The following is a 26,161-nucleotide window of genomic DNA, read 5'->3' as shown; positions in this document are numbered from 1 at the left end:
TCTTAGCGTTCCAAATGTCCAGTTGCATTTTCTACAGAAAGAGTGTTCAGATCTGCTCAATCAAAAGTATGGTTTAACTCTGTTAGCTGAATGCACAGATCAGAAAGAAGTTTCACAGAATGATTCTGTGTAGTTTATATTTGGAGACATTCCTTTTTCCACTATTACCCTCTTAGCGCTCCGAATCTCCACTTGCATTTTCTACAGAAAGAGTGTTTCAGAACGGCTCAATCAAAACTAAGGTTCAACTCTTTTAGTTGAACAAACAGAACAGAAAGAAGTTTCACACAATTCTTCTGTGTAGTTTTTATTTGTAGACATTCTTTTTCCCAATATAGGCCTCTTAGCGCTCAGAATGTCCAATTGCAGTTTCTACAGAAAGAGTGTTTCAGAACGGCTCAATCAAAAGTAAGGTTCAACTCTGTTAGTTGAATGCACAGAACAGAAAGAAGTTTCATACAATGCTTCTGTGTAGTTTATATTTGAACATATTCTCTTTTCCACTATTACCCACTTAGCGCTACGAATGTCCAGTTGCATTTTCTACAGACAGAGTGTTTCAAAACTGCTCAATCAAAAGTATGGTTTAACTCTGTTAGCTGAATGCTCAGATCAGAAAGAAGTTTCACAGAATGCTTCTGTGTAGTTTATATTTGAATATATTCCTTTTTCCACTAATACGCTCTTAGCGCTCCAAATGTCCAGTTGCATTTTCAACAGAAAGAGTGTTCAGATCTGCTCAATCAAAAGTATGGTTTAACTCTGTTAGCTGAATGCACAGATCAGAAAGAAGTTTCACCGAATGATTCTGTGTAGTTTATATTTGAAGACATTCCTTTTTCCACTATTACCCTCTTAGCGCTCCGAATCTCCACTTGCATTTTCTACAAAAAGAGTGTTTCATAACTGCTCAATCAAAAATAAGTTTTATCTCTGTTAACTGAATTTACAGATGAGAAATAAGTTTCACAGAATGCATCTGTGTAGTTTTTATTTGAAGATATTCTTTTTCCCAATGTAGGCCTCTTAGCGTTCAGCATGTCCAATTGCAGTTTCTACAGAAAGAGTGTTTCAGAACGGCTCAATCAAAAGTAAGGTTCAATTCTGTTAGTTGAATGCACAGAACAGAAAGAATTTTCACCGAATGCTACTGTGTAGTTTATATTTGAATATATTCCTTTTTCCACTATTACCCTCTTAGCGCTCCGAATGTCCACTTGCATTTTCTACAGAAAGAGTGTTCAGAACTGCGCAATCCAAAGTATGGTTTAACTCTGTTAGCTTAATGAACATATCAGAAATAAGTTTCACACAATGCTTCTGTGTAGTTTTTATTTGAAGATATTATTTTTCCCAATAGATGCCTCTTAGCGCTCAGAATGTCCAATTGCAGTTTCTACAGAAAGAGTGTTTCAGAAAGGCTCAATCAAAAGTAAGGTTCAACTCTGTTAGTTGAATGCACAGAACAGAAAGAAGTTTCATACAATGCTTCTGTGTAGTTTATATTTGAACATATTCTTTTTTCCACTATTACCCACTTAGCGCTACGAATGTCCAGTTGCATTTCCTACAGACAGAGTGTTTCAAAACTGCTCAATCAAAAGTATGGTTTAACTCTGTTAGCTGAATGCTCAGATCAGAAAGAAGTTTCACAGAATGCTTCTGTGTAGTTTATATTTGAATATATTCCTTTTTCCACTACTACTCTCTTAGCGCTCCAAATGTCCAGTTGCATTTTCTACAGAAAGAGTGTTCAGATCTGCTCAATCAAAAGTATGGTTTAACTCTGTTAGCTGAATGCACAGATCAGAAAGAAGTTTCACAGAATGATTCTGTGTAGTTTATATTTGGAGACATTCCTTTTTCCACTATTACCCTCTTAGCGCTCCGAATCTCCACTTGCATTTTCTACAGAAAGAGTGTTTCAGAACGGCTCAATCAAAACTAAGGTTCAACTCTTTTAGTTGAACAAACAGAACAGAAAGAAGTTTCACACAATTCTTCTGTGTAGTTTTTATTTGTAGACATTCTTTTTCCCAATATAGGCCTCTTAGCGCTCAGAATGTCCAATTGCAGTTTCTACAGAAAGAGTGTTTCAGAACGGCTCAATCAAAAGTAAGGTTCAACTCTGTTAGTTGAATGCACAGAACAGAAAGAAGTTTCATACAATGCTTCTGTGTAGTTTATATTTGAACATATTCTTTTTTCCTCTATTACCCACTTAGCGCTACGAATGTCCAGTTGCATTTTCTACAGACAGAGTGTTTCAAAACTGCTCAATCAAAAGTATGGTTTAACTCTGTTAGCTGAATGCTCAGATCAGAAAGAAGTTTCACAGAATGCTTCTGTGTAGTTTATATTTGAATATATTCCTTTTTCCACTACTACGCTCTTAGCGCTCCAAATGTCCAGTTGCATTTTCTACAGAAAGAGTGTTCAGATCTGCTCAATCAAAAGTATAGTTTAACTCTGTTAGCTGAATGCACAGATCAGAAAGAAGTTTCACCGAATGATTCTGTGTAGTTTATATTTGAAGACATTCCTTTTTCCACTATTACCCTCTTAGCGCTCCGAATCTCCACTTGCATTTTCTACAAAAAGAGTGTTTCATAACTGCTCAATCAAAAATATGTTTTATCTCTGTTAACTGAATTTACAGATCAGAAATAAGTTTCACAGAATGCATCTGTGTAGTTTTTATTTGAAGATATTCTTTTTCCCAATGTAGGCCTCTTAGCGCTTAGCATGTCCAATTGAAGTTTCTACAGAAAGAGTGTTTCAGAACGGCTCAATCAAAAGTAAGGTTCAACTCTGTTAGTTGAATGCACAGAACAGAAAGAATTTTCACAGAATGCTACTGTGTAGTTTATATTTGAATATATTCCTTTTTCCACTATTACCCTCTTAGCGCTCCGAATGTCCACTTGCATTTTCTACAGAAAGAGTGTTCAGAACTGCGCAATCAAAAGTATGGTTTAACTCTGTTAGCTTAATGAACATATCAGAAATAAGTTTCACACAATGCTTCTGTGTAGTTTTTATTTGAAGATATTATTTTTCCCAATATAGGCCTCTTAGCGCTCAGAATGTCCAATTGCACTTTCTACAGAAAGAGTGTTTCAGAAAGGCTCAATCAAAAGTAAGGTTCAACTCTGTTAGTTGAATGCACAGAACAGAAAGAAGTTTCATACAATGCTTCTGTGTAGTTTATATTTGAACATATTCTTTTTTCCACTATTACCCACTTAGCGCTACGAATGTCCAGTTGCATTTTCTACAGACAGAGTGTTTCAAAACTGCTCAATCAAAAGTATGGTTTAACTCTGTTAGCTGAATGCTCAGATCAGAAAGAAGTTTCACAGAATGCTTCTGTGTAGTTTATATTTGAATATATTCCTTTTTCCACTACTACTCTCTTAGCGCTCCAAATGTCCAGTTGCATTTTCTACAGAAAGAGTGTTCAGATCTGCTCAATCAAAAGTATGGTTTAACTCTGTTAGCTGAATGCACAGATCAGAAAGAAGTTTCACAGAATGATTCTGTGTAGTTTATATTTGGAGACATTCCTTTTTCCACTATTACCCTCTTAGCGCTCCGAATCTCCACTTGCATTTTCTACAGAAAGAGTGTTTCAGAACGGCTCAATCAAAACAAAGGTTCAACACTTTTAGTTGAACAAACAGAACAGAAAGATGTTTCACACAATTCTTCTGTGTAGTTTTTATTTGTAGACATTCTTTTTCCCAATATAGGCCTCTTAGCGCTCAGAATGTCCAATTGCAGTTTCTACAGAAAGAGTGTTTCAGAACGGCTCAATCAAAAGTAAGGTTCAACTCTGTTAGTTGAATGCACATAACAGAAAGAAGTTTCATACAATGCTTCTGTGTAGTTTATATTTGAACATATTCTTTTTTCCACTATTATCCACTTAGCGCTACGAATGTCCAGTTGCATTTTCTACAGACAGAGTGTTTCAAAACTGCTCAATCAAAAGTATGGTTTAACTCTGTTAGCTGAATGCTCAGATCAGAAAGAAGTTTCACAGAATGTTTCTGTGTAGTTTATATTTGAATATATTCCTTTTTCCACTACTACGCTCTTAGCGCTCCAAATGTCCAGTTGCATTTTCTACAGAAAGAGTGTTCAGATCTGCTCAATCAAAAGTATGGTTTAACTCCGTTAGCTGAATGCACAGATCAGAAAGAAGTTTCACCGAATGATTCCGTGTAGTTTATATTTGAAGACATTCCTTTTTCCACTATGACCCTCTTAGCGCTCCGAATCTCCACTTGAATTTTCTACAAAAAGAGTGTTTCATAACTGCTCAATCAAAAATATGTTTTATCTCTGTTAACTGAATTTACAGATCAGAAATAAGTTTCACAGAATGCATCTGTGTAGTTTTTATTTGATGATATTCTTTTTCCCAATGTAGGCCTCTTAGCGCTTAGCATGTCTAATTGCAGTTTCTACAGAAAGAGTGTTTCAGAACGGTTCAATCAAAAGTAAGGTTCAACTCTGTTAGTTGAATGCACAGAACAGAAAGAATTTTCACAGAATGCTACTGTGTAGTTTATATTTGAATATATTCCTTTTTCCACTATTACCCTCTTAGCGCTCCGAATGTCCACTTGCATTTTCTACAGAAAAAGTGTTCAGAACTGCGCAATCAAAAGTATGGTTTAACTCTGTTAGCTTAATGAACATATCAGAAATAAGTTTCACACAATGCTTCTGTGTAGTTTTTATTTGAAGATATTATTTTTCCCAATATAGGCCTCTTAGCGCTCAGAATGTCCAATTGCAGTTTCTACAGAAAGAGTGTTTCAGAAAGGCTCAATCAAAAGTAAGGTTCAACTCTGTTAGTTGAATGCACAGAACAGAAAGAAGTTTCATACAATGCTTCGGTGTAGTTTATATTTGAACATATTCTTTTTTCCACTATTACCCACTTAGCGCTACAAATGTCCAGTTGCATTCTCTGCAGACAGAGTGTTTCAAAACTTCTCAATCAAAAGTATGGTTTAACTCTGTTAGCTGAATGCTCAGATCAGAAAGAAGTTTCACAGAATGCTTCTGTGTAATTTATATTTGAATATATTCCTTTTTCCACTACTACTCTCTTAGCGCTCCAAATGTCCAGTTGCATTTTCTACAGAAAGAGTGTTCAGATCTGCTCAATCAAAAGTATGGTTTAACTCTGTTAGCTGAATGCACAGATCAGAAAGAAGTTTCACAGAATGATTCTGTGTAGTTTATATTTGGAGACATTCCTTTTTCCACTATTACCCTCTTAGCGCTCCGAATCTCCACTTGCATTTTCTACAGAAAGAGTGTTTCAGAACTGCTCAATCAAAACTAAGGTTCAACTCTTTTAGTTGAACAAACAGAACAGAAAGAAGTTTCACACAATTCTTCTGTGTAGTTTTTATTTGTAGACATTCTTTTTCCCAATATAGGCCTCTTAGCGCTCAGAATGTCCAATTGCAGTTTCTACAGAAAGAGTGTTTCAGAACGGCTCAATCAAAAGTAAGGTTCAACTCTGTTAGTTGAATGCACAGAACAGAAAGTAGTTTCATACAATGCTTCTGTGTAGTTTATATTTGAACATATTCTTTTTTCCACTATTACCCACTTAGCGCTACGAATGTCCAGTTGCATTTTCTACAGACAGAGTGTTTCAAAACTGCTCAATCAAAAGTATGGTTTAACTCTGTTAGCTGAATGCTCAGATCAGAAAGAAGTTTCACAGAATGCTTCTGTGTAGTTTATATTTGAATATATTCCTTTTTCCACTAATACGCTCTTAGCGCTCCAAATGTCCAGTTGCATTTTCAACAGAAAGAGTGTTCAGATCTGCTCAATCAAAAGTATGGTTTAACTCTGTTAGCTGAATGCACAGATCAGAAAGAAGTTTCACCGAATTATTCTGTGTAGTTTATATTTGAAGGCATTCCTTTTTCCACTATTACCCTCTTAGCGCTCCGAATCTCCACTTGCATTTTCTACAAAAAGAGTGTTTCATAACTGCTCAATCAAAAATATGTTTTATCTCTGTTAACTGAATTTACAGATCAGAAATAAGTTTCACAGAATGCATCTGTGTAGTTTTTATTTGAAGATATTCTTTTTCCCAATGTAGGCCTCTTAGCTCTTAGCATGTCCAATTGCAGTTTCTACAGAAAGAGTGTTTCAGAACGGATCAATCAAAAGTAAGGTTCAACTCTGTTAGTTGAATGCACAGAACAGAAAGAATTTTCACAGAATGCTACTGTGTACTTTATATTTGAATATATTCCTTTTTCCACTATTACCCTCTTAGCGCTCCGAATGTCCACTTGCATTTTCTACAGAAAGAGTGTCCAGAACTGCGCAATCAAAAGTATGGTTTAACTCTGTTAGCTTAATGAACATATCAGAAATAAGTTTCACACAATGCTTCTGTGTAGTTTTTATATGAAGATATTATTTTTCCCAATATAGGCCTCTTAGCGCTCAGAATGTCCAATTGCAGATTCTACAGACAGAGTGTTTCAGAAAGGCTCAATCAAAAGTAAGGTTCAACTCTGTTAGTTGAATGCACAGAACAGAAAGAAGTTTCATACAATGCTTCTGTGTAGTTTATATTTGAACATATTCTTTTTTCCACTATTACCCACTTAGCGCTACGAATGTCCAGTTGCATTTTCTACAGACAGAGTGTTTCAAAACTGCTCAATCAAAAGTATGGTTTAACTCTGTTAGCTGAATGCTCAGATCAGAAAGAAGTTTCACAGAATGCTTCTGTGTAGTTTATATTTGAATATATTCCTTTTTCCACTACTACTCTCTTAGCGTTCCAAATGTCCAGTTGCATTTTCTACAGAAAGAGTGTTCAGATCTGCTCAATCAAAAGTATGGTTTAACTCTGTTAGCTGAATGCACAGATCAGAAAGAAGTTTCACAGAATGATTCTGTGTAGTTTATATTTGGAGACATTCCTTTTTCCACTATTACCCTCTTAGCGCTCCGAATCTCCACTTGCATTTTCTACAGAAAGAGTGTTTCAGAACGGCTCAATCAAAACTAAGGTTCAACTCTTTTAGTTGAACAAACAGAACAGAAAGAAGTTTCACACAATTCTTCTGTGTAGTTTTTATTTGTAGACATTCTTTTTCCCAATATAGGCCTCTTAGCGCTCAGAATGTCCAATTGCAGTTTCTACAGAAAGAGTGTTTCAGAACGGCTCAATCAAAAGTAAGGTTCAACTCTGTTAGTTGAATGCACAGAACAGAAAGAAGTTTCATACAATGCTTCTGTGTAGTTTATATTTGAACATATTCTCTTTTCCACTATTACCCACTTAGCGCTACGAATGTCCAGTTGCATTTTCTACAGACAGAGTGTTTCAAAACTGCTCAATCAAAAGTATGGTTTAACTCTGTTAGCTGAATGCTCAGATCAGAAAGAAGTTTCACAGAATGCTTCTGTGTAGTTTATATTTGAATATATTCCTTTTTCCACTAATACGCTCTTAGCGCTCCAAATGTCCAGTTGCATTTTCAACAGAAAGAGTGTTCAGATCTGCTCAATCAAAAGTATGGTTTAACTCTGTTAGCTGAATGCACAGATCAGAAAGAAGTTTCACCGAATGATTCTGTGTAGTTTATATTTGAAGACATTCCTTTTTCCACTATTACCCTCTTAGCGCTCCGAATCTCCACTTGCATTTTCTACAAAAAGAGTGTTTCATAACTGCTCAATCAAAAATAAGTTTTATCTCTGTTAACTGAATTTACAGATGAGAAATAAGTTTCACAGAATGCATCTGTGTAGTTTTTATTTGAAGATATTCTTTTTCCCAATGTAGGCCTCTTAGCGTTCAGCATGTCCAATTGCAGTTTCTACAGAAAGAGTGTTTCAGAACGGCTCAATCAAAAGTAAGGTTCAATTCTGTTAGTTGAATGCACAGAACAGAAAGAATTTTCACCGAATGCTACTGTGTAGTTTATATTTGAATATATTCCTTTTTCCACTATTACCCTCTTAGCGCTCCGAATGTCCACTTGCATTTTCTACAGAAAGAGTGTTCAGAACTGCGCAATCCAAAGTATGGTTTAACTCTGTTAGCTTAATGAACATATCAGAAATAAGTTTCACACAATGCTTCTGTGTAGTTTTTATTTGAAGATATTATTTTTCCCAATAGAGGCCTCTTAGCGCTCAGAATGTCCAATTGCAGTTTCTACAGAAAGAGTGTTTCAGAAAGGCTCAATCAAAAGTAAGGTTCAACTCTGTTAGTTGAATGCACAGAACAGAAAGAAGTTTCATACAATGCTTCTGTGTAGTTTATATTTGAACATATTCTTTTTTCCACTATTACCCACTTAGCGCTACGAATGTCCAGTTGCATTTCCTACAGACAGAGTGTTTCAAAACTGCTCAATCAAAAGTATGGTTTAACTCTGTTAGCTGAATGCTCAGATCAGAAAGAAGTTTCACAGAATGCTTCTGTGTAGTTTATATTTGAATAAATTCCTTTTTCCACTACTACTCTCTTAGCGCTCCAAATGTCCAGTTGCATTTTCTACAGAAAGAGTGTTCAGATCTGCTCAATCAAAAGTATGGTTTAACTCTGTTAGCTGAATGCACAGATCAGAAAGAAGTTTCACAGAATGATTCTGTGTAGTTTATATTTGGAGACATTCCTTTTTCCACTATTACCCTCTTAGCGCTCCGAATCTCCACTTGCATTTTCTACAGAAAGAGTGTTTCAGAACGGCTCAATCAAAACTAAGGTTCAACTCTTTTAGTTGAACAAACAGAACAGAAAGAAGTTTCACACAATTCTTCTGTGTAGTTTTTATTTGTAGACATTCTTTTTCCCAATATAGGCCTCTTAGCGCTCAGAATGTCCAATTGCAGTTTCTACAGAAAGAGTGTTTCAGAACGGCTCAATCAAAAGTAAGGTTCAACTCTGTTAGTTGAATGCACAGAACAGAAAGAAGTTTCATACAATGCTTCTGTGTAGTTTATATTTGAACATATTCTTTTTTCCTCTATTACCCACTTAGCGCTACGAATGTCCAGTTGCATTTTCTACAGACAGAGTGTTTCAAAACTGCTCAATCAAAAGTATGGTTTAACTCTGTTAGCTGAATGCTCAGATCAGAAAGAAGTTTCACAGAATGCTTCTGTGTAGTTTATATTTGAATATATTCCTTTTTCCACTACTACGCTCTTAGCGCTCCAAATGTCCAGTTGCATTTTCTACAGAAAGAGTGTTCAGATCTGCTCAATCAAAAGTATAGTTTAACTCTGTTAGCTGAATGCACAGATCAGAAAGAAGTTTCACCGAATGATTCTGTGTAGTTTATATTTGAAGACATTCCTTTTTCCACTATTACCCTCTTAGCGCTCCGAATCTCCACTTGCATTTTCTACAAAAAGAGTGTTTCATAACTGCTCAATCAAAAATATGTTTTATCTCTGTTAACTGAATTTACAGATCAGAAATAAGTTTCACAGAATGCATCTGTGTAGTTTTTATTTGAAGATATTCTTTTTCCCAATGTAGGCCTCTTAGCGCTTAGCATGTCCAATTGAAGTTTCTACAGAAAGAGTGTTTCAGAACGGCTCAATCAAAAGTAAGGTTCAACTCTGTTAGTTGAATGCACAGAACAGAAAGAATTTTCACAGAATGCTACTGTGTAGTTTATATTTGAATATATTCCTTTTTCCACTATTACCCTCTTAGCGCTCCGAATGTCCACTTGCATTTTCTACAGAAAGAGTGTTCAGAACTGCGCAATCAAAAGTATGGTTTAACTCTGTTAGCTTAATGAACATATCAGAAATAAGTTTCACACAATGCTTCTGTGTAGTTTTTATTTGAAGATATTATTTTTCCCAATATAGGCCTCTTAGCGCTCAGAATGTCCAATTGCACTTTCTACAGAAAGAGTGTTTCAGAAAGGCTCAATCAAAAGTAAGGTTCAACTCTGTTAGTTGAATGCACAGAACAGAAAGAAGTTTCATACAATGCTTCTGTGTAGTTTATATTTGAACATATTCTTTTTTCCACTATTACCCACTTAGCGCTACGAATGTCCAGTTGCATTTTCTACAGACAGAGTGTTTCAAAACTGCTCAATCAAAAGTATGGTTTAACTCTGTTAGCTGAATGCTCAGATCAGAAAGAAGTTTCACAGAATGCTTCTGTGTAGTTTATATTTGAATATATTCCTTTTTCCACTACTACTCTCTTAGCGCTCCAAATGTCCAGTTGCATTTTCTACAGAAAGAGTGTTCAGATCTGCTCAATCAAAAGTATGGTTTAACTCTGTTAGCTGAATGCACAGATCAGAAAGAAGTTTCACAGAATGATTCTGTGTAGTTTATATTTGGAGACATTCCTTTTTCCACTATTACCCTCTTAGCGCTCCGAATCTCCACTTGCATTTTCTACAGAAAGAGTGTTTCAGAACGGCTCAATCAAAACTAAGGTTCAACACTTTTAGTTGAACAAACAGAACAGAAAGAAGTTTCACACAATTCTTCTGTGTAGTTTTTATTTGTAGACATTCTTTTTCCCAATATAGGCCTCTTAGCGCTCAGAATGTCCAATTGCAGTTTCTACAGAAAGAGTGTTTCAGAACGGCTCAATCAAAAGTAAGGTTCAACTCTGTTAGTTGAATGCACAGAACAGAAAGAAGTTTCATACAATGCTTCTGTGTAGTTTATATTTGAACATATTCTTTTTTCCACTATTATCCACTTAGCGCTACGAATGTCCAGTTGCATTTTCTACAGACAGAGTGTTTCAAAACTGCTCAATCAAAAGTATGGTTTAACTCTGTTAGCTGAATGCTCAGATCAGAAAGAAGTTTCACAGAATGTTTCTGTGTAGTTTATATTTGAATATATTCCTTTTTCCACTACTACGCTCTTAGCGCTCCAAATGTCCAGTTGCATTTTCTACAGAAAGAGTGTTCAGATCTGCTCAATCAAAAGTATGGTTTAACTCCGTTAGCTGAATGCACAGATCAGAAAGAAGTTTCACCGAATGATTCCGTGTAGTTTATATTTGAAGACATTCCTTTTTCCACTATGACCCTCTTAGCGCTCCGAATCTCCACTTGAATTTTCTACAAAAAGAGTGTTTCATAACTGCTCAATCAAAAATATGTTTTATCTCTGTTAACTGAATTTACAGATCAGAAATAAGTTTCACAGAATGCATCTGTGTAGTTTTTATTTGATGATATTCTTTTTCCCAATGTAGGCCTCTTAGCGCTTAGCATGTCTAATTGCAGTTTCTACAGAAAGAGTGTTTCAGAACGGCTCAATCAAAAGTAAGGTTCAACTCTGTTAGTTGAATGCACAGAACAGAAAGAATTTTCACAGAATGCTACTGTGTAGTTTATATTTGAATATATTCCTTTTTCCACTATTACCCTCTTAGCGCTCCGAATGTCCACTTGCATTTTCTACAGAAAAAGTGTTCAGAACTGTGCAATCAAAAGTATGGTTTAACTCTGTTAGCTTAATGAACATATCAGAAATAAGTTTCACACAATGCTTCTGTGTAGTTTTTATTTGAAGATATTATTTTTCCCAATATAGGCCTCTTAGCGCTCAGAATGTCCAATTGCAGTTTCTACAGAAAGAGTGTTTCAGAAAGGCTCAATCAAAAGTAAGGTTGAACTCTGTTAGTTGAATGCACAGAACAGAAAGAAGTTTCATACAATGCTTCTGTGTAGTTTATATTTGAACATATTTTTTTTCCACTATTACCCACTTAGCGCTACGAATGTCCAGTTGCATTTTCTACAGACAGAGTGTTTCAAAACTGCTCAATTAAAAGTATGGTTTAACTCTGTTAGCTGAATGCTCAGATCAGAAAGAAGTTTCACAGAATGCTTCTGTGTAGTTTATATTTGAATATATTCCTTTTTCCACTACTACTCTCTTAGCACTCCAAATGTCCAGTTGCATTTTCTACAGAAAGAGTGTTCAGATCTGCTCAATCAAAAGTATGGTTTAACTCTGTTAGCTGAATGCACAGATCAGAAAGAAGTTTCACAGAATGATTCTGTGTAGTTTATATTTGGAGACATTCCTTTTTCCACTATTACCCTCTTAGCGCTCCGAATCTCCACTTGCATTTTCTACAGAAAGAGTGTTTCAGAACGGCTCAATCAAAACTAAGGTTCAACACTTTTAGTTGAACAAACAGAACAGAAAGAAGTTTCACACAATTCTTCTGTGTAGTTTTTATTTGTAGACATTCTTTTTCCCAATATAGGCCTCTTAGCGCTCAGAATGTCCAATTGCAGTTTCTACAGAAAGAGTGTTTCAGAACGGCTCAATCAAAAGTAAGGTTCAACTCTGTTAGATGAATGCACAGAACAGAAAGAAGTTTCATACAATGCTTCTGTGTAGTTTATATTTGAACATATTCTTTTTTCCTCTATTACCCACTTAGCGCTACGAATGTCCAGTTGCATTTTCTACAGACAGAGTGTTTCAAAACTGCTCAATCAAAAGTATGGTTTAACTCTGTTAGCTGAATGCTCAGATCAGAAAGAAGTTTCACAGAATGCTTCTGTGTAGTTTATATTTGAATATATTCCTTTTTCCACTACTACGCTCTTAGCGCTCCAAATGTCCAGTTGCATTTTCTACAGAAAGAGTGTTCAGATCTGCTCAATCAAAAGTATGGTTTAACTCTGTTAGCTGAATGCACAGATCAGAAAGAAGTTTCACCGAATGATTCTGTGTAGTTTATATTTGAAGACATTCCTTTTTCCACTATTACCCTCTTAGCGCTCCGAATCTCCACTTGCATTTTCTACAAAAAGAGTGTTTCATAACTGCTCAATCAAAAATATGTTTTATCTCTGTTAACTGAATTTACAGATCAGAAATAAGTTTCACAGAATGCATCTGTGTAGTTTTTATTTGAAGATATTCTTTTTCCCAATGTAGGCCTCTTAGCGCTTAGCATGTCCAATTGCAGTTTCTACAGAAAGAGTGTTTCAGAACGGCTCAATCAAAAGTAAGGTTCAACTCTGTTAGTTGAATGCACAGAACAGAAAGAATTTTCACAGAATGCTACTGTGTAGTTTATATTTGAATATATTCCTTTTTCCACTATTACCCTCTTAGCGCTCCGAATGTCCAATTGCATTTTCTACAGAAAGAGTGTTCAGAACTGCGCAATCAAAAGTATGGTTTAACTCTGTTAGCTTAATGAACATATCAGAAATAAGTTTCACAAAATGCTTCTGTGTAGTTTTTATTTGAAGATATTATTTTTCCCAATATAGGCCTCTTAGTGCTCAGAATGTCCAATTGCACTTTCTACAGAAAGAGTGTTTCAGAAAGGCTCAATCAAAAGTAAGGTTCAACTCTGTTAGTTGAATGCACAGAACAGAAAGAAGATTCATACAATGCTTCTGTGTAGTTTATATTTGAACATATTCTTTTTTCCACTGTTACCCACTTAGCGCTACGAATGTCCAGTTGCATTTTCTACAGACAGAGTGTTTCAAAACTGCTCAATCAAAAGTATGGTTTAACTCTGTTACCTGAATGCTCAGATCAGAAAGAAGTTTCACAGAATGTTTCTGTGTAGTTTATATTTGAATATATTCCTTTTTCCACTACTACGCTCTTAGCGCTCCAAATGTCCAGTTGCATTTTCAACAGAAAGAGTGTTCAGATCTGCTCAATCAAAAGTATGATTTAACTCTGTTAGCTGAATGCACAGATCAGAAAGAACTTTCACCGAATGATTCTGTGTAGTTTATATTTGAAGACATTCCTTTTTCCACTATTACCCTCTTAGCACTCCGAATCTCCACTTGCATTTTCTACAAAAAGAGTGTTTCATAACTGCTCAATCAAAAATATGTTTTATCTCTGTTAACTGAATTTACAGATCAGAAATAAGTTTCACAGAATGCATCTGTGTAGTTTTTATTTGAAGATATTCTTTTTCCCAATGTAGGCCTCTTAGCGCTTAGCATGTCCAATTGCAGTTACTACAGAAAGAGTGTTTCAGAACGGCTCAATCAAAAGTAAGGTTCAACTCTGTTAGCTGAATGCTCAGAACAGAAAGAGTTTTCACAGAATGCTACTGTGTAGTTTATATTTGAATATATTCCTTTTTCCACTATTACCCTCTTAGCGCTCCGAATGTCCACTTGCATTTTCTACAGAAAGAGTGTTCAGAACTGCGCAATCAAAAGTATGGTTTAACTCTCTTAGCTTAATGAACATATCAGAAATAAGTTTCACACAATGCTTCTGTGTAGTTTTTATTTGAAGATATTATTTTTCCCAATATAGGCCTCTTAGTGCTCAGAATGTCCAATTGCACTTTCTACAGAAAGAGTGTTTCAGAAAGGCTCAATCAAAAGTAAGGTTCAACTCTGTTAGTTGAATGCACAGAACAGAAAGAAGTTTCATACAATGCTTCTGTGTAGTTTATATTTGAACATATTCTTTTTTCCACTATTACCCACTTAGCGCTACGAATGTCCAGTTGCATTTTCTACAGACAGAGTGTTTCAAAACTGCTCAATCAAAAGTATGGTTTAACTCTGTTAGCTGAATGCTCAGATCAGAAAGAAGTTTCACAGAATGTTTCTGTGTAGTTTATATTTGAATATATTCCTTTTTCCACTACTACGCTCTTAGCGCTCCAAATGTCCAGTTGCATTTTCAACAGAAAGAGTGTTCAGATCTGCTCAATCAAAAGTATGATTTAACTCTGTTAGCTGAATGCACAGATCAGAAAGAACTTTCACCGAATGATTCTGTGTAGTTTATATTTGAAGACATTCCTTTTTCCACTATTACCCTCTTAGCGCTCCGAATCTCCACTTGCATTTTCTACAAAAAGAGTGTTTCATAACTGCTCAATCAAAAATATGTTTTATCTCTGTTAACTGAATTTACAGATCAGAAATAAGTTTCACAGAATGCATCTGTGTAGTTTTTATTTGAAGATATTCTTTTTCCCAATGTAGGCCTCTTAGCGCTTAGCATGTCCAATTGCAGTTTCTACAGAAAGAGTGTTTCAGAACGGCTCAATCAAAAGTAAGGTTCAACTCTGTTAGCTGAACGCTCAGAACAGAAAGAGTTTTCACAGAATGCTACTGTGTAGTTTATATTTGAATATATTCCTTTTTCCACTATTACCCTCTTAGCGCTCCGAATGTCCACTTGCATTTTCTACAGAAAGAGTGTTCAGAACTGCGCAATCAAAAGTATGGTTTAACTCTCTTAGCTTAATGAACATATCAGAAATAAGTTTCACACAATGCTTCTGTGTAGTTTTTATTTGAAGTTATTATTTTTCCCAATATAGGCCTCTTAGCGCTCAGAATGTCCAATTGCAGTTTCTACAGAAAGAGTGTTTCAGAAAGGCTCAATCAAAAGTAAGGTTCAACTCTGTTAGTTGAATGCACAGAACAGAAAGAAGTTTCATACAATGCTTCGGTGTAGTTTATATTTGAACATATTCTTTTTTCCACTATTACCCACTTAGCGCTACAAATGTCCAGTTGCATTCTCTACAGACAGAGTGTTTCAAAATTTCTCAATCAAAAGTATGGTTTAACTCTGTTAGCTGAATGCTCAGATCAGAAAGAAGTTTCACAGAATGCTTCTGTGTAATTTATATTTGAATATATTCCTTTTTCCACTACTACTCTCTTAGCGCTCCAAATGTCCAGTTGCATTTTCTACAGAAAGAGTGTTCAGATCTGCTCAATCAAAAGTATGGTTTAACTCTGTTAGCTGAATGCACAGATCAGAAAGAAGTTTCACAGAATGATTCTGTGTAGTTTATATTTGGAGACATTCCTTTTTCCACTATTACCCTCTTAGCGCTCCGAATCTCCACTTGCATTTTCTACAGAAAGAGTGTTTCAGAACTGCTCAATCAAAACTAAGGTTCAACTCTTTTAGTTGAACAAACAGAACAGAAAGAAGTTTCACACAATTCTTCTGTGTAGTTTTTATTTGTAGACATTCTTTTTCCCAGTATAGGCCTCTTAGCGCTCAGAATGTCCAATTGCAGTTTCTACAGAAAGAGTGTTTCAGAACGGCTCAATCAAAAGTAAGGTTCAACTCTGTTAGTTGAATGCACAGAACAGAAAGTAGTTTCATACAATGCTTCTGTGTAGTTTATATTTGAACATATTCTTTTTTCCACTATTACCCACTTAGCGCTACGAATGTCCAGTTGCATTTTCTACAGACAGAGTGTTTCAAAACTGCTCAATCAAAAGTATGGTTTAACTCTGTTAGCTGAATGCTCAGATCAGAAAGAAGTTTCACAGAATGCTTCTGTGTAGTTTATATTTGAATATATTCCTTTTTCCACTAATACGCTCTTAGCACTCCAAATGTCCAGTTGCATTTTCAACAGAAAGAGTGTTCAGATCTGCTCAATCAAAAGTATGGTTTAACTCTGTTAGCTGAATGCACAGATCAGAAAGAAGTTTCACCGAATTATTCTGTGTAGTTTATATTTGAAGGCATTCCTTTTTCCACTATTACCCTCTTAGCGCTCCGAATCTCCACTTGCATTTTCTACAAAAAGAGTGTTTCATAACTGCTCAATCAAAAATATGTTTTATCTCTGTTAACTGAATTTACAGATCAGAAATAAGTTTCACAGAATGCATCTGTGTAGTTTTTATTTGAAGATATTATTTTTCCCAATGTAGGCCTCTTAGCTCTTAGCATGTCCAATTGCAGTTTCTACAGAAAGAGTGTTTCAGAACGGATCAATCAAAAGTAAGGTTCAACTCTGTTAGTTGAATGCACAGAACAGAAAGAATTTTCACAGAATGCTACTGTGTACTTTATATTTGAATATATTCCTTTTTCCACTATTACCCTCTTAGCGCTCCGAATGTCCACTTGCATTTTCTACAGAAAGAGTGTCCAGAACTGCGCAATCAAAAGTATGGTTTAACTCTGTTAGCTTAATGAACATATCAGAAATAAGTTTCACACAATGCTTCTGTGTAGTTTTTATATGAAGATATTATTTTTCCCAATATAGGCCTCTTAGCGCTCAGAATGTCCAATTGCAGATTCTACAGACAGAGTGTTTCAGAAAGGCTCAATCAAAAGTAAGGTTCAACTCTGTTAGTTGAATGCACAGAACAGAAAGAAGTTTCATACAATGCTTCTGTGTAGTTTATATTTGAACATATTCTTTTTTCCACTATTACCCACTTAGCGCTACGAATGTCCAGTTGCATTTTCTACAGACAGAGTGTTTCAAAACTGCTCAATCAAAAGTATGGTTTAACTCTGTTAGCTGAATGCTCAGATCAGAAAGAAGTTTCACAGAATGCTTCTGTGTAGTTTATATTTGAATATATTCCTTTTTCCACTACTACTCTCTTAGCGTTCCAAATGTCCAGTTGCATTTTCTACAGAAAGAGTGTTCAGATCTGCTCAATCAAAAGTATGGTTTAACTCTGTTAGCTGAATTCACAGATCAGAAAGAAGTTTCACAGAATGATTCTGTGTAGTTTATATTTGGAGACATTCCTTTTTCCACTATTACCCTCTTAGCGCTCCGAATCTCCACTTGCATTTTCTACAGAAAGAGTGTTTCAGAACGGCTCAATCAAAACTAAGGTTCAACTCTTTTAGTTGAACAAACAGAACAGAAAGAAGTTTCACACAATTCTTCTGTGTAGTTTTTATTTGTAGACATTCTTTTTCCCAATATAGGCCTCTTAGCGCTCAGAATGTCCAATTGCAGTTTCTACAGAAAGAGTGTTTCAGAACGGCTCAATCAAAAGTAAGGTTCAACTCTGTTAGTTGAATGCACAGAACAGAAAGAAGTTTCATACAATGCTTCTGTGTAGTTTATATTTGAACATATTCTCTTTTCCACTATTACCCACTTAGCGCTACGAATGTCCAGTTGCATTTTCTACAGACAGAGTGTTTCAAAACTGCTCAATCAAAAGTATGGTTTAACTCTGTTAGCTGAATGCTCAGATCAGAAAGAAGTTTCACAGAATGCTTCTGTGTAGTTTATATTTGAATATATTCCTTTTTCCACTAATACGCTCTTAGCGCTCCAAATGTCCAGTTGCATTTTCAACAGAAAGAGTGTTCAGATCTGCTCAATCAAAAGTATGGTTTAACTCTGTTAGCTGAATGCACAGATCAGAAAGAAGTTTCACCGAATGATTCTGTGTAGTTTATATTTGAAGACATTCCTTTTTCCACTATTACCCTCTTAGCGCTCCGAATCTCCACTTGCATTTTCTACAAAAAGAGTGTTTCATAACTGCTCAATCAAAAATATGTTTTATCTCTGTTAACTGAATTTACAGATGAGAAATAAGTTTCACAGAATGCATCTGTGTAGTTTTTATTTGAAGATATTCTTTTTCCCAATGCAGGCCTCTTAGCGCTCAGCATGTCCAATTGCAGTTTCTACAGAAAGAGTGTTTCAGAACGGCTCAATCAAAAGTAAGGTTCAATTCTGTTACTTGAATGCACAGAACAGAAAGAATTTTCACAGAATGCTACTGTGTAGTTTATATTTGAATATATTCCTTTTTCCACTATTACCCTCTTAGCGCTCCGAATGTCCACTTGCATTTTCTACAGAAAGAGTGTTCAGAACTGCGCAATCAAAAGTATGGTTTAACTCTGTTAGCTTAATGAACATATCAGAAATAAGTTTCACACAATGCTTCTGTGTAGTTTTTATTTGAAGATATTATTTTTCCCAATATAGGCCTCTTAGCGCTCAGAATGTCCAATTGCAGATTCTACAGAAAGATTGTTTCAGAAAGGCTCAATCAAAAGTAAGGTTCAACTCTGTTAGTTGAATGCACAGAACAGAAAGAAGTTTCATACAATGCTTCTGTGTAGTTTATATTTGAACATATTCTTTTTTCCACTATTACCCACTTAGCGCTACGAATGTCCAGTTGCATTTTCTACAGACAGAGTGTTTCAAAACTGCTCAATCAAAAGTATGGTTTAACTCTGTTAGCTGAATGCTCAGATCAGAAAGAAGTTTCACAGAACGCTTCTGTGTAGTTTATATTTGAATATATTCCTTTTTCCACTACTACTCTCTTAGCGTTCCAAATGTCCAGTTGCATTTTCTACAGAAAGAGTGTTCAGATCTGCTCAATCAAAAGTATGGTTTTACTCTGTTAGCTGAATGCACAGATCAGAAAGAAGTTTCACAGAATGATTCTGTGTAGTTTATATTTGGAGACATTCCTTTTTCCACTATTACCCTCTTAGCGCTCCGAATCTCCACTTGCATTTTCTACAGAAAGAGTGTTTCAGAACGGCTCAATCAAAACTAAGGTTCAACTCTTTTAGTTGAACAAACAGAACAGAAAGTAGTTTCACACAATTCTTCTGTGTAGTTTTTATTTGTAGACATTCTTTTTCCCAATATAGGCCTCTTAGCGCTCCGAATCTCCACTTGCATTTTCTACAGAAAGAGTGTTTCAGAACGGCTCAATCAAAACTAAGGTTCAACACTTTTAGTTGAACAAACAGAACAGAAAGAAGTTTCACACAATTCTTCTGTGTAGTTTTTATTTGTAGACATTCTTTTTCCCAATATAGGCCTCTTAGCGCTCAGAATGTCCAATTGCAGTTTCTACAGAAAGAGTGTTTCAGAACGGCTCAATCAAAAGTAAGGTTCAACTCTGTTAGTTGAATGCACAGAACAGAAAGAAGTTTCATACAATGCTTCTGTGTAGTTTATATTTGAACATATTCTTTTTTCCTCTATTACCCACTTAGCGCTACGAATGTCCAGTTGCATTTTCTACAGACAGAGTGTTTCAAAACTGCTCAATCAAAAGTATGGTTTAACTCTGTTAGCTGAATGCTCAGATCAGAAAGAAGTTTCACAGAATGCTTCTGTGTAGTTTATATTTGAATATATTCCTTTTTCCACTACTACGCTCTTAGCGCTCCAAATGTCCAGTTGCATTTTCTACAGAAAGAGTGTTCAGATCTGCTCAATCAAAAGTATGGTTTAACTCTGTTAGCTGAATGCACAGATCAGAAAGAAGTTTCACCGAATGATTCTGTGTAGTTTATATTTGAAGACATTCCTTTTTCCACTATTACCCTCTTAGCGCTCCGAATCTCCACTTGCATTTTCTACAAAAAGAGTGTTTCATAACTGCTCAATCAAAAATATGTTTTATCTCTGTTAACTGAATTTACAGATCAGAAATAAGTTTCACAGAATGCATCTGTGTAGTTTTTATTTGAAGATATTCTTTTTCCCAATGTAGGCCTCTTAGCGCTTAGCATGTCCAATTGCAATTTCTACAGAAAGAGTGTTTCAGAACGGCTCAATCAAAAGTAAGGTTCAACTCTGTTAGTTGAATGCACAGAACAGAAAGAATTTTCACAGAATGCTACTGTGTAGTTTATATTTGAATATATTCCTTTTTCCACTATTACCCTCTTAGCGCTCCGAATGTCCAATTGCATTTTCTACAGAAAGAGTGTTAGAACTGCGCAATCAAAAGTATGGTTTAACTCTGTTAGCTTAATGAACATATCAGAAATAAGTTTCACACAATGCTTCTGTGCAGTTTTTATTTGAAGATATTATTTTTCCCAATATAGGCCTCTTAGTGCTCAGAATGTCCAATTGCACTTTCTACAGAAAGAGTGTTTCAGAAAGGCTCAATCAAAAGTAAGGTTCAACTCTGTTAGTTGAATGCACAGAACAGAAAGAAGTTTCATACAATGCTTCTGTGTAGTTTATATTTGAACATATTCTTTTTTCCACTATTACCCACTTAGCGCTACGAATGTCCAGTTGCATTTTCTACAGACAGAGTGTTTCAAAACTGCTCAATCAAAAGTATGGTTTAACTCTGTTAGCTGAATGCTCAGATCAGAAAGAAGTATCACAGAATGTTTCTGTGTAGTTTATATTTGAATATATTCCTTTTTCCACTACTACGCTCTTAGCGCTCCAAATGTCCAGTTGCATTTTCAACAGAAAGAGTGTTCAGATCTGCTCAATCAAAAGTATGGTTTAACTCTGTTAGCTGAATGCACAGATCAGAAAGAACTTTCACCGAATGATTCTGTGTAGTTTATATTTGAAGACATTCCTTTTTCCACTATTACCCTCTTAGCGCTCCGAATCTCCACTTGCATTTTCTACAAAAAGAGTGTTTCATAACTGCTCAATCAAAAATATGTTTTATCTCTGTTAACTGAATTTACAGATCAGAAATAAGTTTCACAGAATGCATCTGTGTAGTTTTTATTTGAAGATATTCTTTTTCCCAATGTAGGCCTCTTAGCGCTTAGCATGTCCAATTGCAGTTTCTACAGAAAGAGTGTTTCAGAACGGCTCAATCAAAAGTAAGGTTCAACTCTGTTAGTTGAATGCACAGAACAGAAAGAATTTTCACAGAATGCTACTGTGTACTTTATATTTGAATATATTCCTTTTTCCACTATAACCCTCTTAGCGCTCCGAATGTCCACTTGCATTTTCTACAGAAAGAGTGTCCAGAACTGCGCAATCAAAAGTATGGTTTAACTCTGTTAGCTTAATGAACATATCAGAAATAAGTTTCACACAATGCTTCTGTGTAGTTTTTATATGAAGATATTATTTTTCCCAATATAGGCCTCTTAGCGCTCAGAATGTCCAATTGCAGATTCTACAGACAGAGTGTTTCAGAAAGGCTCAATCAAAAGTAAGGTTCAACTCTGTTAGTTGAATGCACAGAACAGAAAGAAGTTTCATACAATGCTTCTGTGTAGTTTATATTTGAACATATTCTTTTTTCCACTATTACCCACTTAGCGCTACGAATGTCCAGTTGCATTTTCTACAGACAGAGTGTTTCAAAACTGCTCAATCAAAAGTATGGTTTAACTCTGTTAGCTGAATGCTCAGATCAGAAAGAAGTTTCACAGAATGATTCTGTGTAGTTTATATTTGGATACATTCCTTTTTCCACTATTACCCTCTTAGCGCTCCGAATCTCCACTTGCATTTTCTACAGAAAGAGTGTTTCAGAACGGCTCAATCAAAACTAAGGTTCAACTCTTTTAGTTGAACAAACAGAACAGAAAGAAGTTTCACACAATTCTTCTGTGTAGTTTTTATTTGTAGACATTCTTTTTCCCAATATAGGCCTCTTAGCGCTCCGAATCTCCACTTGCATTTTCTACAGAAAGAGTGTTTCAGAACGGCTCAATCAAAACTAAGGTTCAACACTTTTAGTTGAACAAACAGAACAGAAAGAAGTTTCACACAATTCTTCTGTGTAGTTTTTATTTGTAGACATTCTTTTTCCCAATATAGGCCTCTTAGCGCTCAGAATGTCCAATTGCAGTTTCTACAGAAAGAGTGTTTCAGAACGGCTCAATCAAAAGTAAGGTTCAACTCTGTTAGTTGAATGCACAGAACAGAAAGAAGTTTCATACAATGCTTCTGTGTAGTTTATATTTGAACATATTCTTTTTTCCTCTATTACCCACTTAGCGCTACGAATGTCCAGTTGCATTTTCTACAGACAGAGTGTTTCAAAACTGCTCAATCAAAAGTATGGTTTAACTCTGTTAGCTGAATGCTCAGATCAGAAAGAAGTTTCACAGAATGCTTCTGTGTAGTTTATATTTGAATATATTCCTTTTTCCACTACTACGCTCTTAGCGCTCCAAATGTCCAGTTGCATTTTCTACAGAAAGAGTGTTCAGATCTGCTCAATCAAAAGTATGGTTTAACTCTGTTAGCTGAATGCACAGATCAGAAAGAAGTTTCACCGAATGATTCTGTGTAGTTTATATTTGAAGACATTCCTTTTTCCACTATTACCCTCTTAGCGCTCCGAATCTCCACTTGCATTTTCTACAAAAAGAGTGTTTCATAACTGCTCAATCAAAAATATGTTTTATCTCTGTTAACTGAATTTACAGATCAGAAATAAGTTTCACAGAATGCATCTGTGTAGTTTTTATTTGAAGATATTCTTTTTCCCAATGTAGGCCTCTTAGCGCTTAGCATGTCCAATTGCAATTTCTACAGAAAGAGTGTTTCAGAACGGCTCAATCAAAAGTAAGGTTCAACTCTGTTAGTTGAATGCACAGAACAGAAAGAATTTTCACAGAATGCTACTGTGTAGTTTATATTTGAATATATTCCTTTTTCCACTATTACCCTCTTAGCGCTCCGAATGTCCAATTGCATTTTCTACAGAAAGAGTGTTCAGAACTGCGCAATCAAAAGTATGGTTTAACTCTGTTAGCTTAATGAACATATCAGAAATAAGTTTCACACAATGCTTCTGTGTAGTTTTTATTTGAAGATATTATTTTTCCCAATATAGGCCTCTTAGTGCTCAGAATGTCCAATTGCACTTTCTACAGAAAGAGTGTTTCAGAAAGGCTCAATCAAAAGTAAGGTTCAACTCTGTTAGTTGAATGCACAGAACAGAAAGAAGTTTCATACAATGCTTCTGTGTAGTTTATATTTGAACATATTCTTTTTTCCACTATTACCCACTTAGCGCTACGAATGTCCAGTTGCATTTTCTACAGACAGAGTGTTTCAAAACTGCTCAATCAAAAGTATGGTTTAACTCTGTTAGCTGAATGCTCAGATCAGAAAGAAGTTTCACAGAATGTTTCTGTGTAGTTTATATTTGAATATATTCCTTTTTCCACTACTACGCTCTTAGCGCTCCAAATGTCCAGTTGCATTTTCAACAGAAAGAGTGTTCAGATCTGCTCAATCAAAAGTATGGTTTAACTCTGTTAGCTGAATGCACAGATCAGAAAGAACTTTCACCGAATGATTCTGTGTAGTTTATATTTGAAGACATTCCTTTTTCCACTATTACCCTCTTAGCGCTCCGAATCTCCACTTGCATTTTCTACAAAAAGAGTGTTTCATAACTGCTCAATCAAAAATATGTTTTATCTCTGTTAACTGAATTTACAGATCAGAAATAAGTTTCACAGAATGCATCTGTGTAGTTTTTATTTGAAGATATTCTTTTTCCCAATGTAGGCCTCTTAGCGCTTAGCATGTCCAATTGCAGTTTCTACAGAAAGAGTGTTTCAGAACGGCTCAATCAAAAGTAAGGTTCAACTCTGTTAGCTGAATGCACAGAACAGAAAGAGTTTTCACAGAATGCTACTGTGTAGTTTATATTTGAATATATTCCTTTTTCCACTATTACCCTCTTAGGGCTCCGAATGTCCACTTGCATTTTCTACAGAAAGAGTGTTCAGAACTGCGCAATCAAAAGTATGGTTTAACTCTGTTAGCTTAATGAACATATCAGAAATAAGTTTAACACAATGCTTCTGTGTAGTTTTTATTTGAAGTTATTATTTTTCCCAATATAGGCCTCTTAGCGCTCAGAATGTCAAATTGCAGTTTCTACAGAAAGAGTGTTTCAGAAAGGCTCAATCAAAAGTAAGGTTCAACTCTGTTAGTTGAAGGCACAGAACAGAAAGAAGTTTCATACAATGCTTCGGTGTAGTTTATATTTGAACATATTCTTTTTTCCACTATTACCCACTTAGCGCTACGAATGTCCAGTTGCATTCTCTACAGACAGAGTGTTTCAAAACTGCTCAATCAAAAGTATGGTTTAACTCTGTTAGCTGAATGCTCAGATCAGAAAGAAGTTTCACAGAATGTTTCTGTGTAGTTTATATTTGAATATATTCCTTTTTCCACTACTACGCTCTTAGCGCTCCAAATGTCCAGTTGCATTTTCAACAGAAAGAGTGTTCAGATCTGCTCAATCAAAAGTATGGTTTAACTCTGTTAGCTGAATGCACAGATCAGAAAGAACTTTCACCGAATGATTCTGTGTAGTTTATATTTGAAGACATTCCTTTTTCCACTATTACCCTCTTAGCGCTCCGAATCTCCACTTGCATTTTCTACAAAAAGAGTGTTTCATAACTGCTCAATCAAAAATATGTTTTATCTCTGTTAACTGAATTTACAGATCAGAAATAAGTTTCACAGAATGCATCTGTGTAGTTTTTATTTGAAGATATTCTTTTTCCCAATGTAGGCCTCTTAGCGCTTAGCATGTCCAATTGCAGTTTCTACAGAAAGAGTGTTTCAGAACGGCTCAATCAAAAGTAAGGTTCAACTCTGTTAGTTGAATGCACAGAACAGAAAGAATTTTCACAGAATGCTACTGTGTACTTTATATTTGAATATATTCCTTTTTCCACTATTACCCTCTTAGCGCTCCGAATGTCCACTTGCATTTTCTACAGAAAGAGTGTCCAGAACTGCGCAATCAATAGTATGGTTTAACTCTGTTAGCTTAATGAACATATCAGAAATAAGTTTCACACAATGCTTCTGTGTAGTTTTTATATGAAGATATTATTTTTCCCAATATAGGCCTCTTAGCGCTCAGAATGTCCAATTGCAGATTCTACAGACAGAGTGTTTCAGAAAGGCTCAATCAAAAGTAAGGTTCAACTCTGTTAGTTGAATGCACAGAACAGAAAGAAGTTTCATACAATGCTTCTGTGTAGTTTATATTTGAACATATTCTTTTTTCCACTATTACCCACTTAGCGCTACGAATGTCCAGTTGCATTTTCTACAGACAGAGTGTTTCAAAACTGCTCAATCAAAAGTATGGTTTAACTCTGTTAGCTGAATGCTCAGATCAGAAAGAAGTTTCACAGAATGCTTCTGTGTAGTTTATATTTGAATATATTCCTTTTTCCACTACTACTCTCTTAGCGTTCCAAATGTCCAGTTGCATTTTCTACAGAAAGAGTGTTCAGATCTGCTCAATCAAAAGTATGGTTTAACTCTGTTAGCTGAATGCACAGATCAGAAAGAAGTTTCACAGAATGATTCTGTGTAGTTTATATTTGGAGACATTCCTTTTTCCACTATTACCCTCTTAGCGCTCCGAATCTCCACTTGCATTTTCTACAGAAAGAGTGTTTCAGAACGGCTCAATCAAAACTAAGGTTCAACTCTTTTAGTTGAACAAACAGAACAGAAAGAAGTTTCACACAATTCTTCTGTGTAGTTTTTATTTGTAGACATTCTTTTTCCCAATATAGGCCTCTTAGCGCTCAGAATGTCCAATTGCAGTTTCTACAGAAAGAGTGT

The sequence above is a fragment of the Symphalangus syndactylus genome, chromosome 7, assembly GCF_028878055.3.
Source record: "Symphalangus syndactylus isolate Jambi chromosome 7, NHGRI_mSymSyn1-v2.1_pri, whole genome shotgun sequence".
NCBI classification, from domain to species: Eukaryota; Metazoa; Chordata; class Mammalia; order Primates; family Hylobatidae; genus Symphalangus; species Symphalangus syndactylus.
This window is presented reverse-complemented; position numbering follows the sequence as displayed.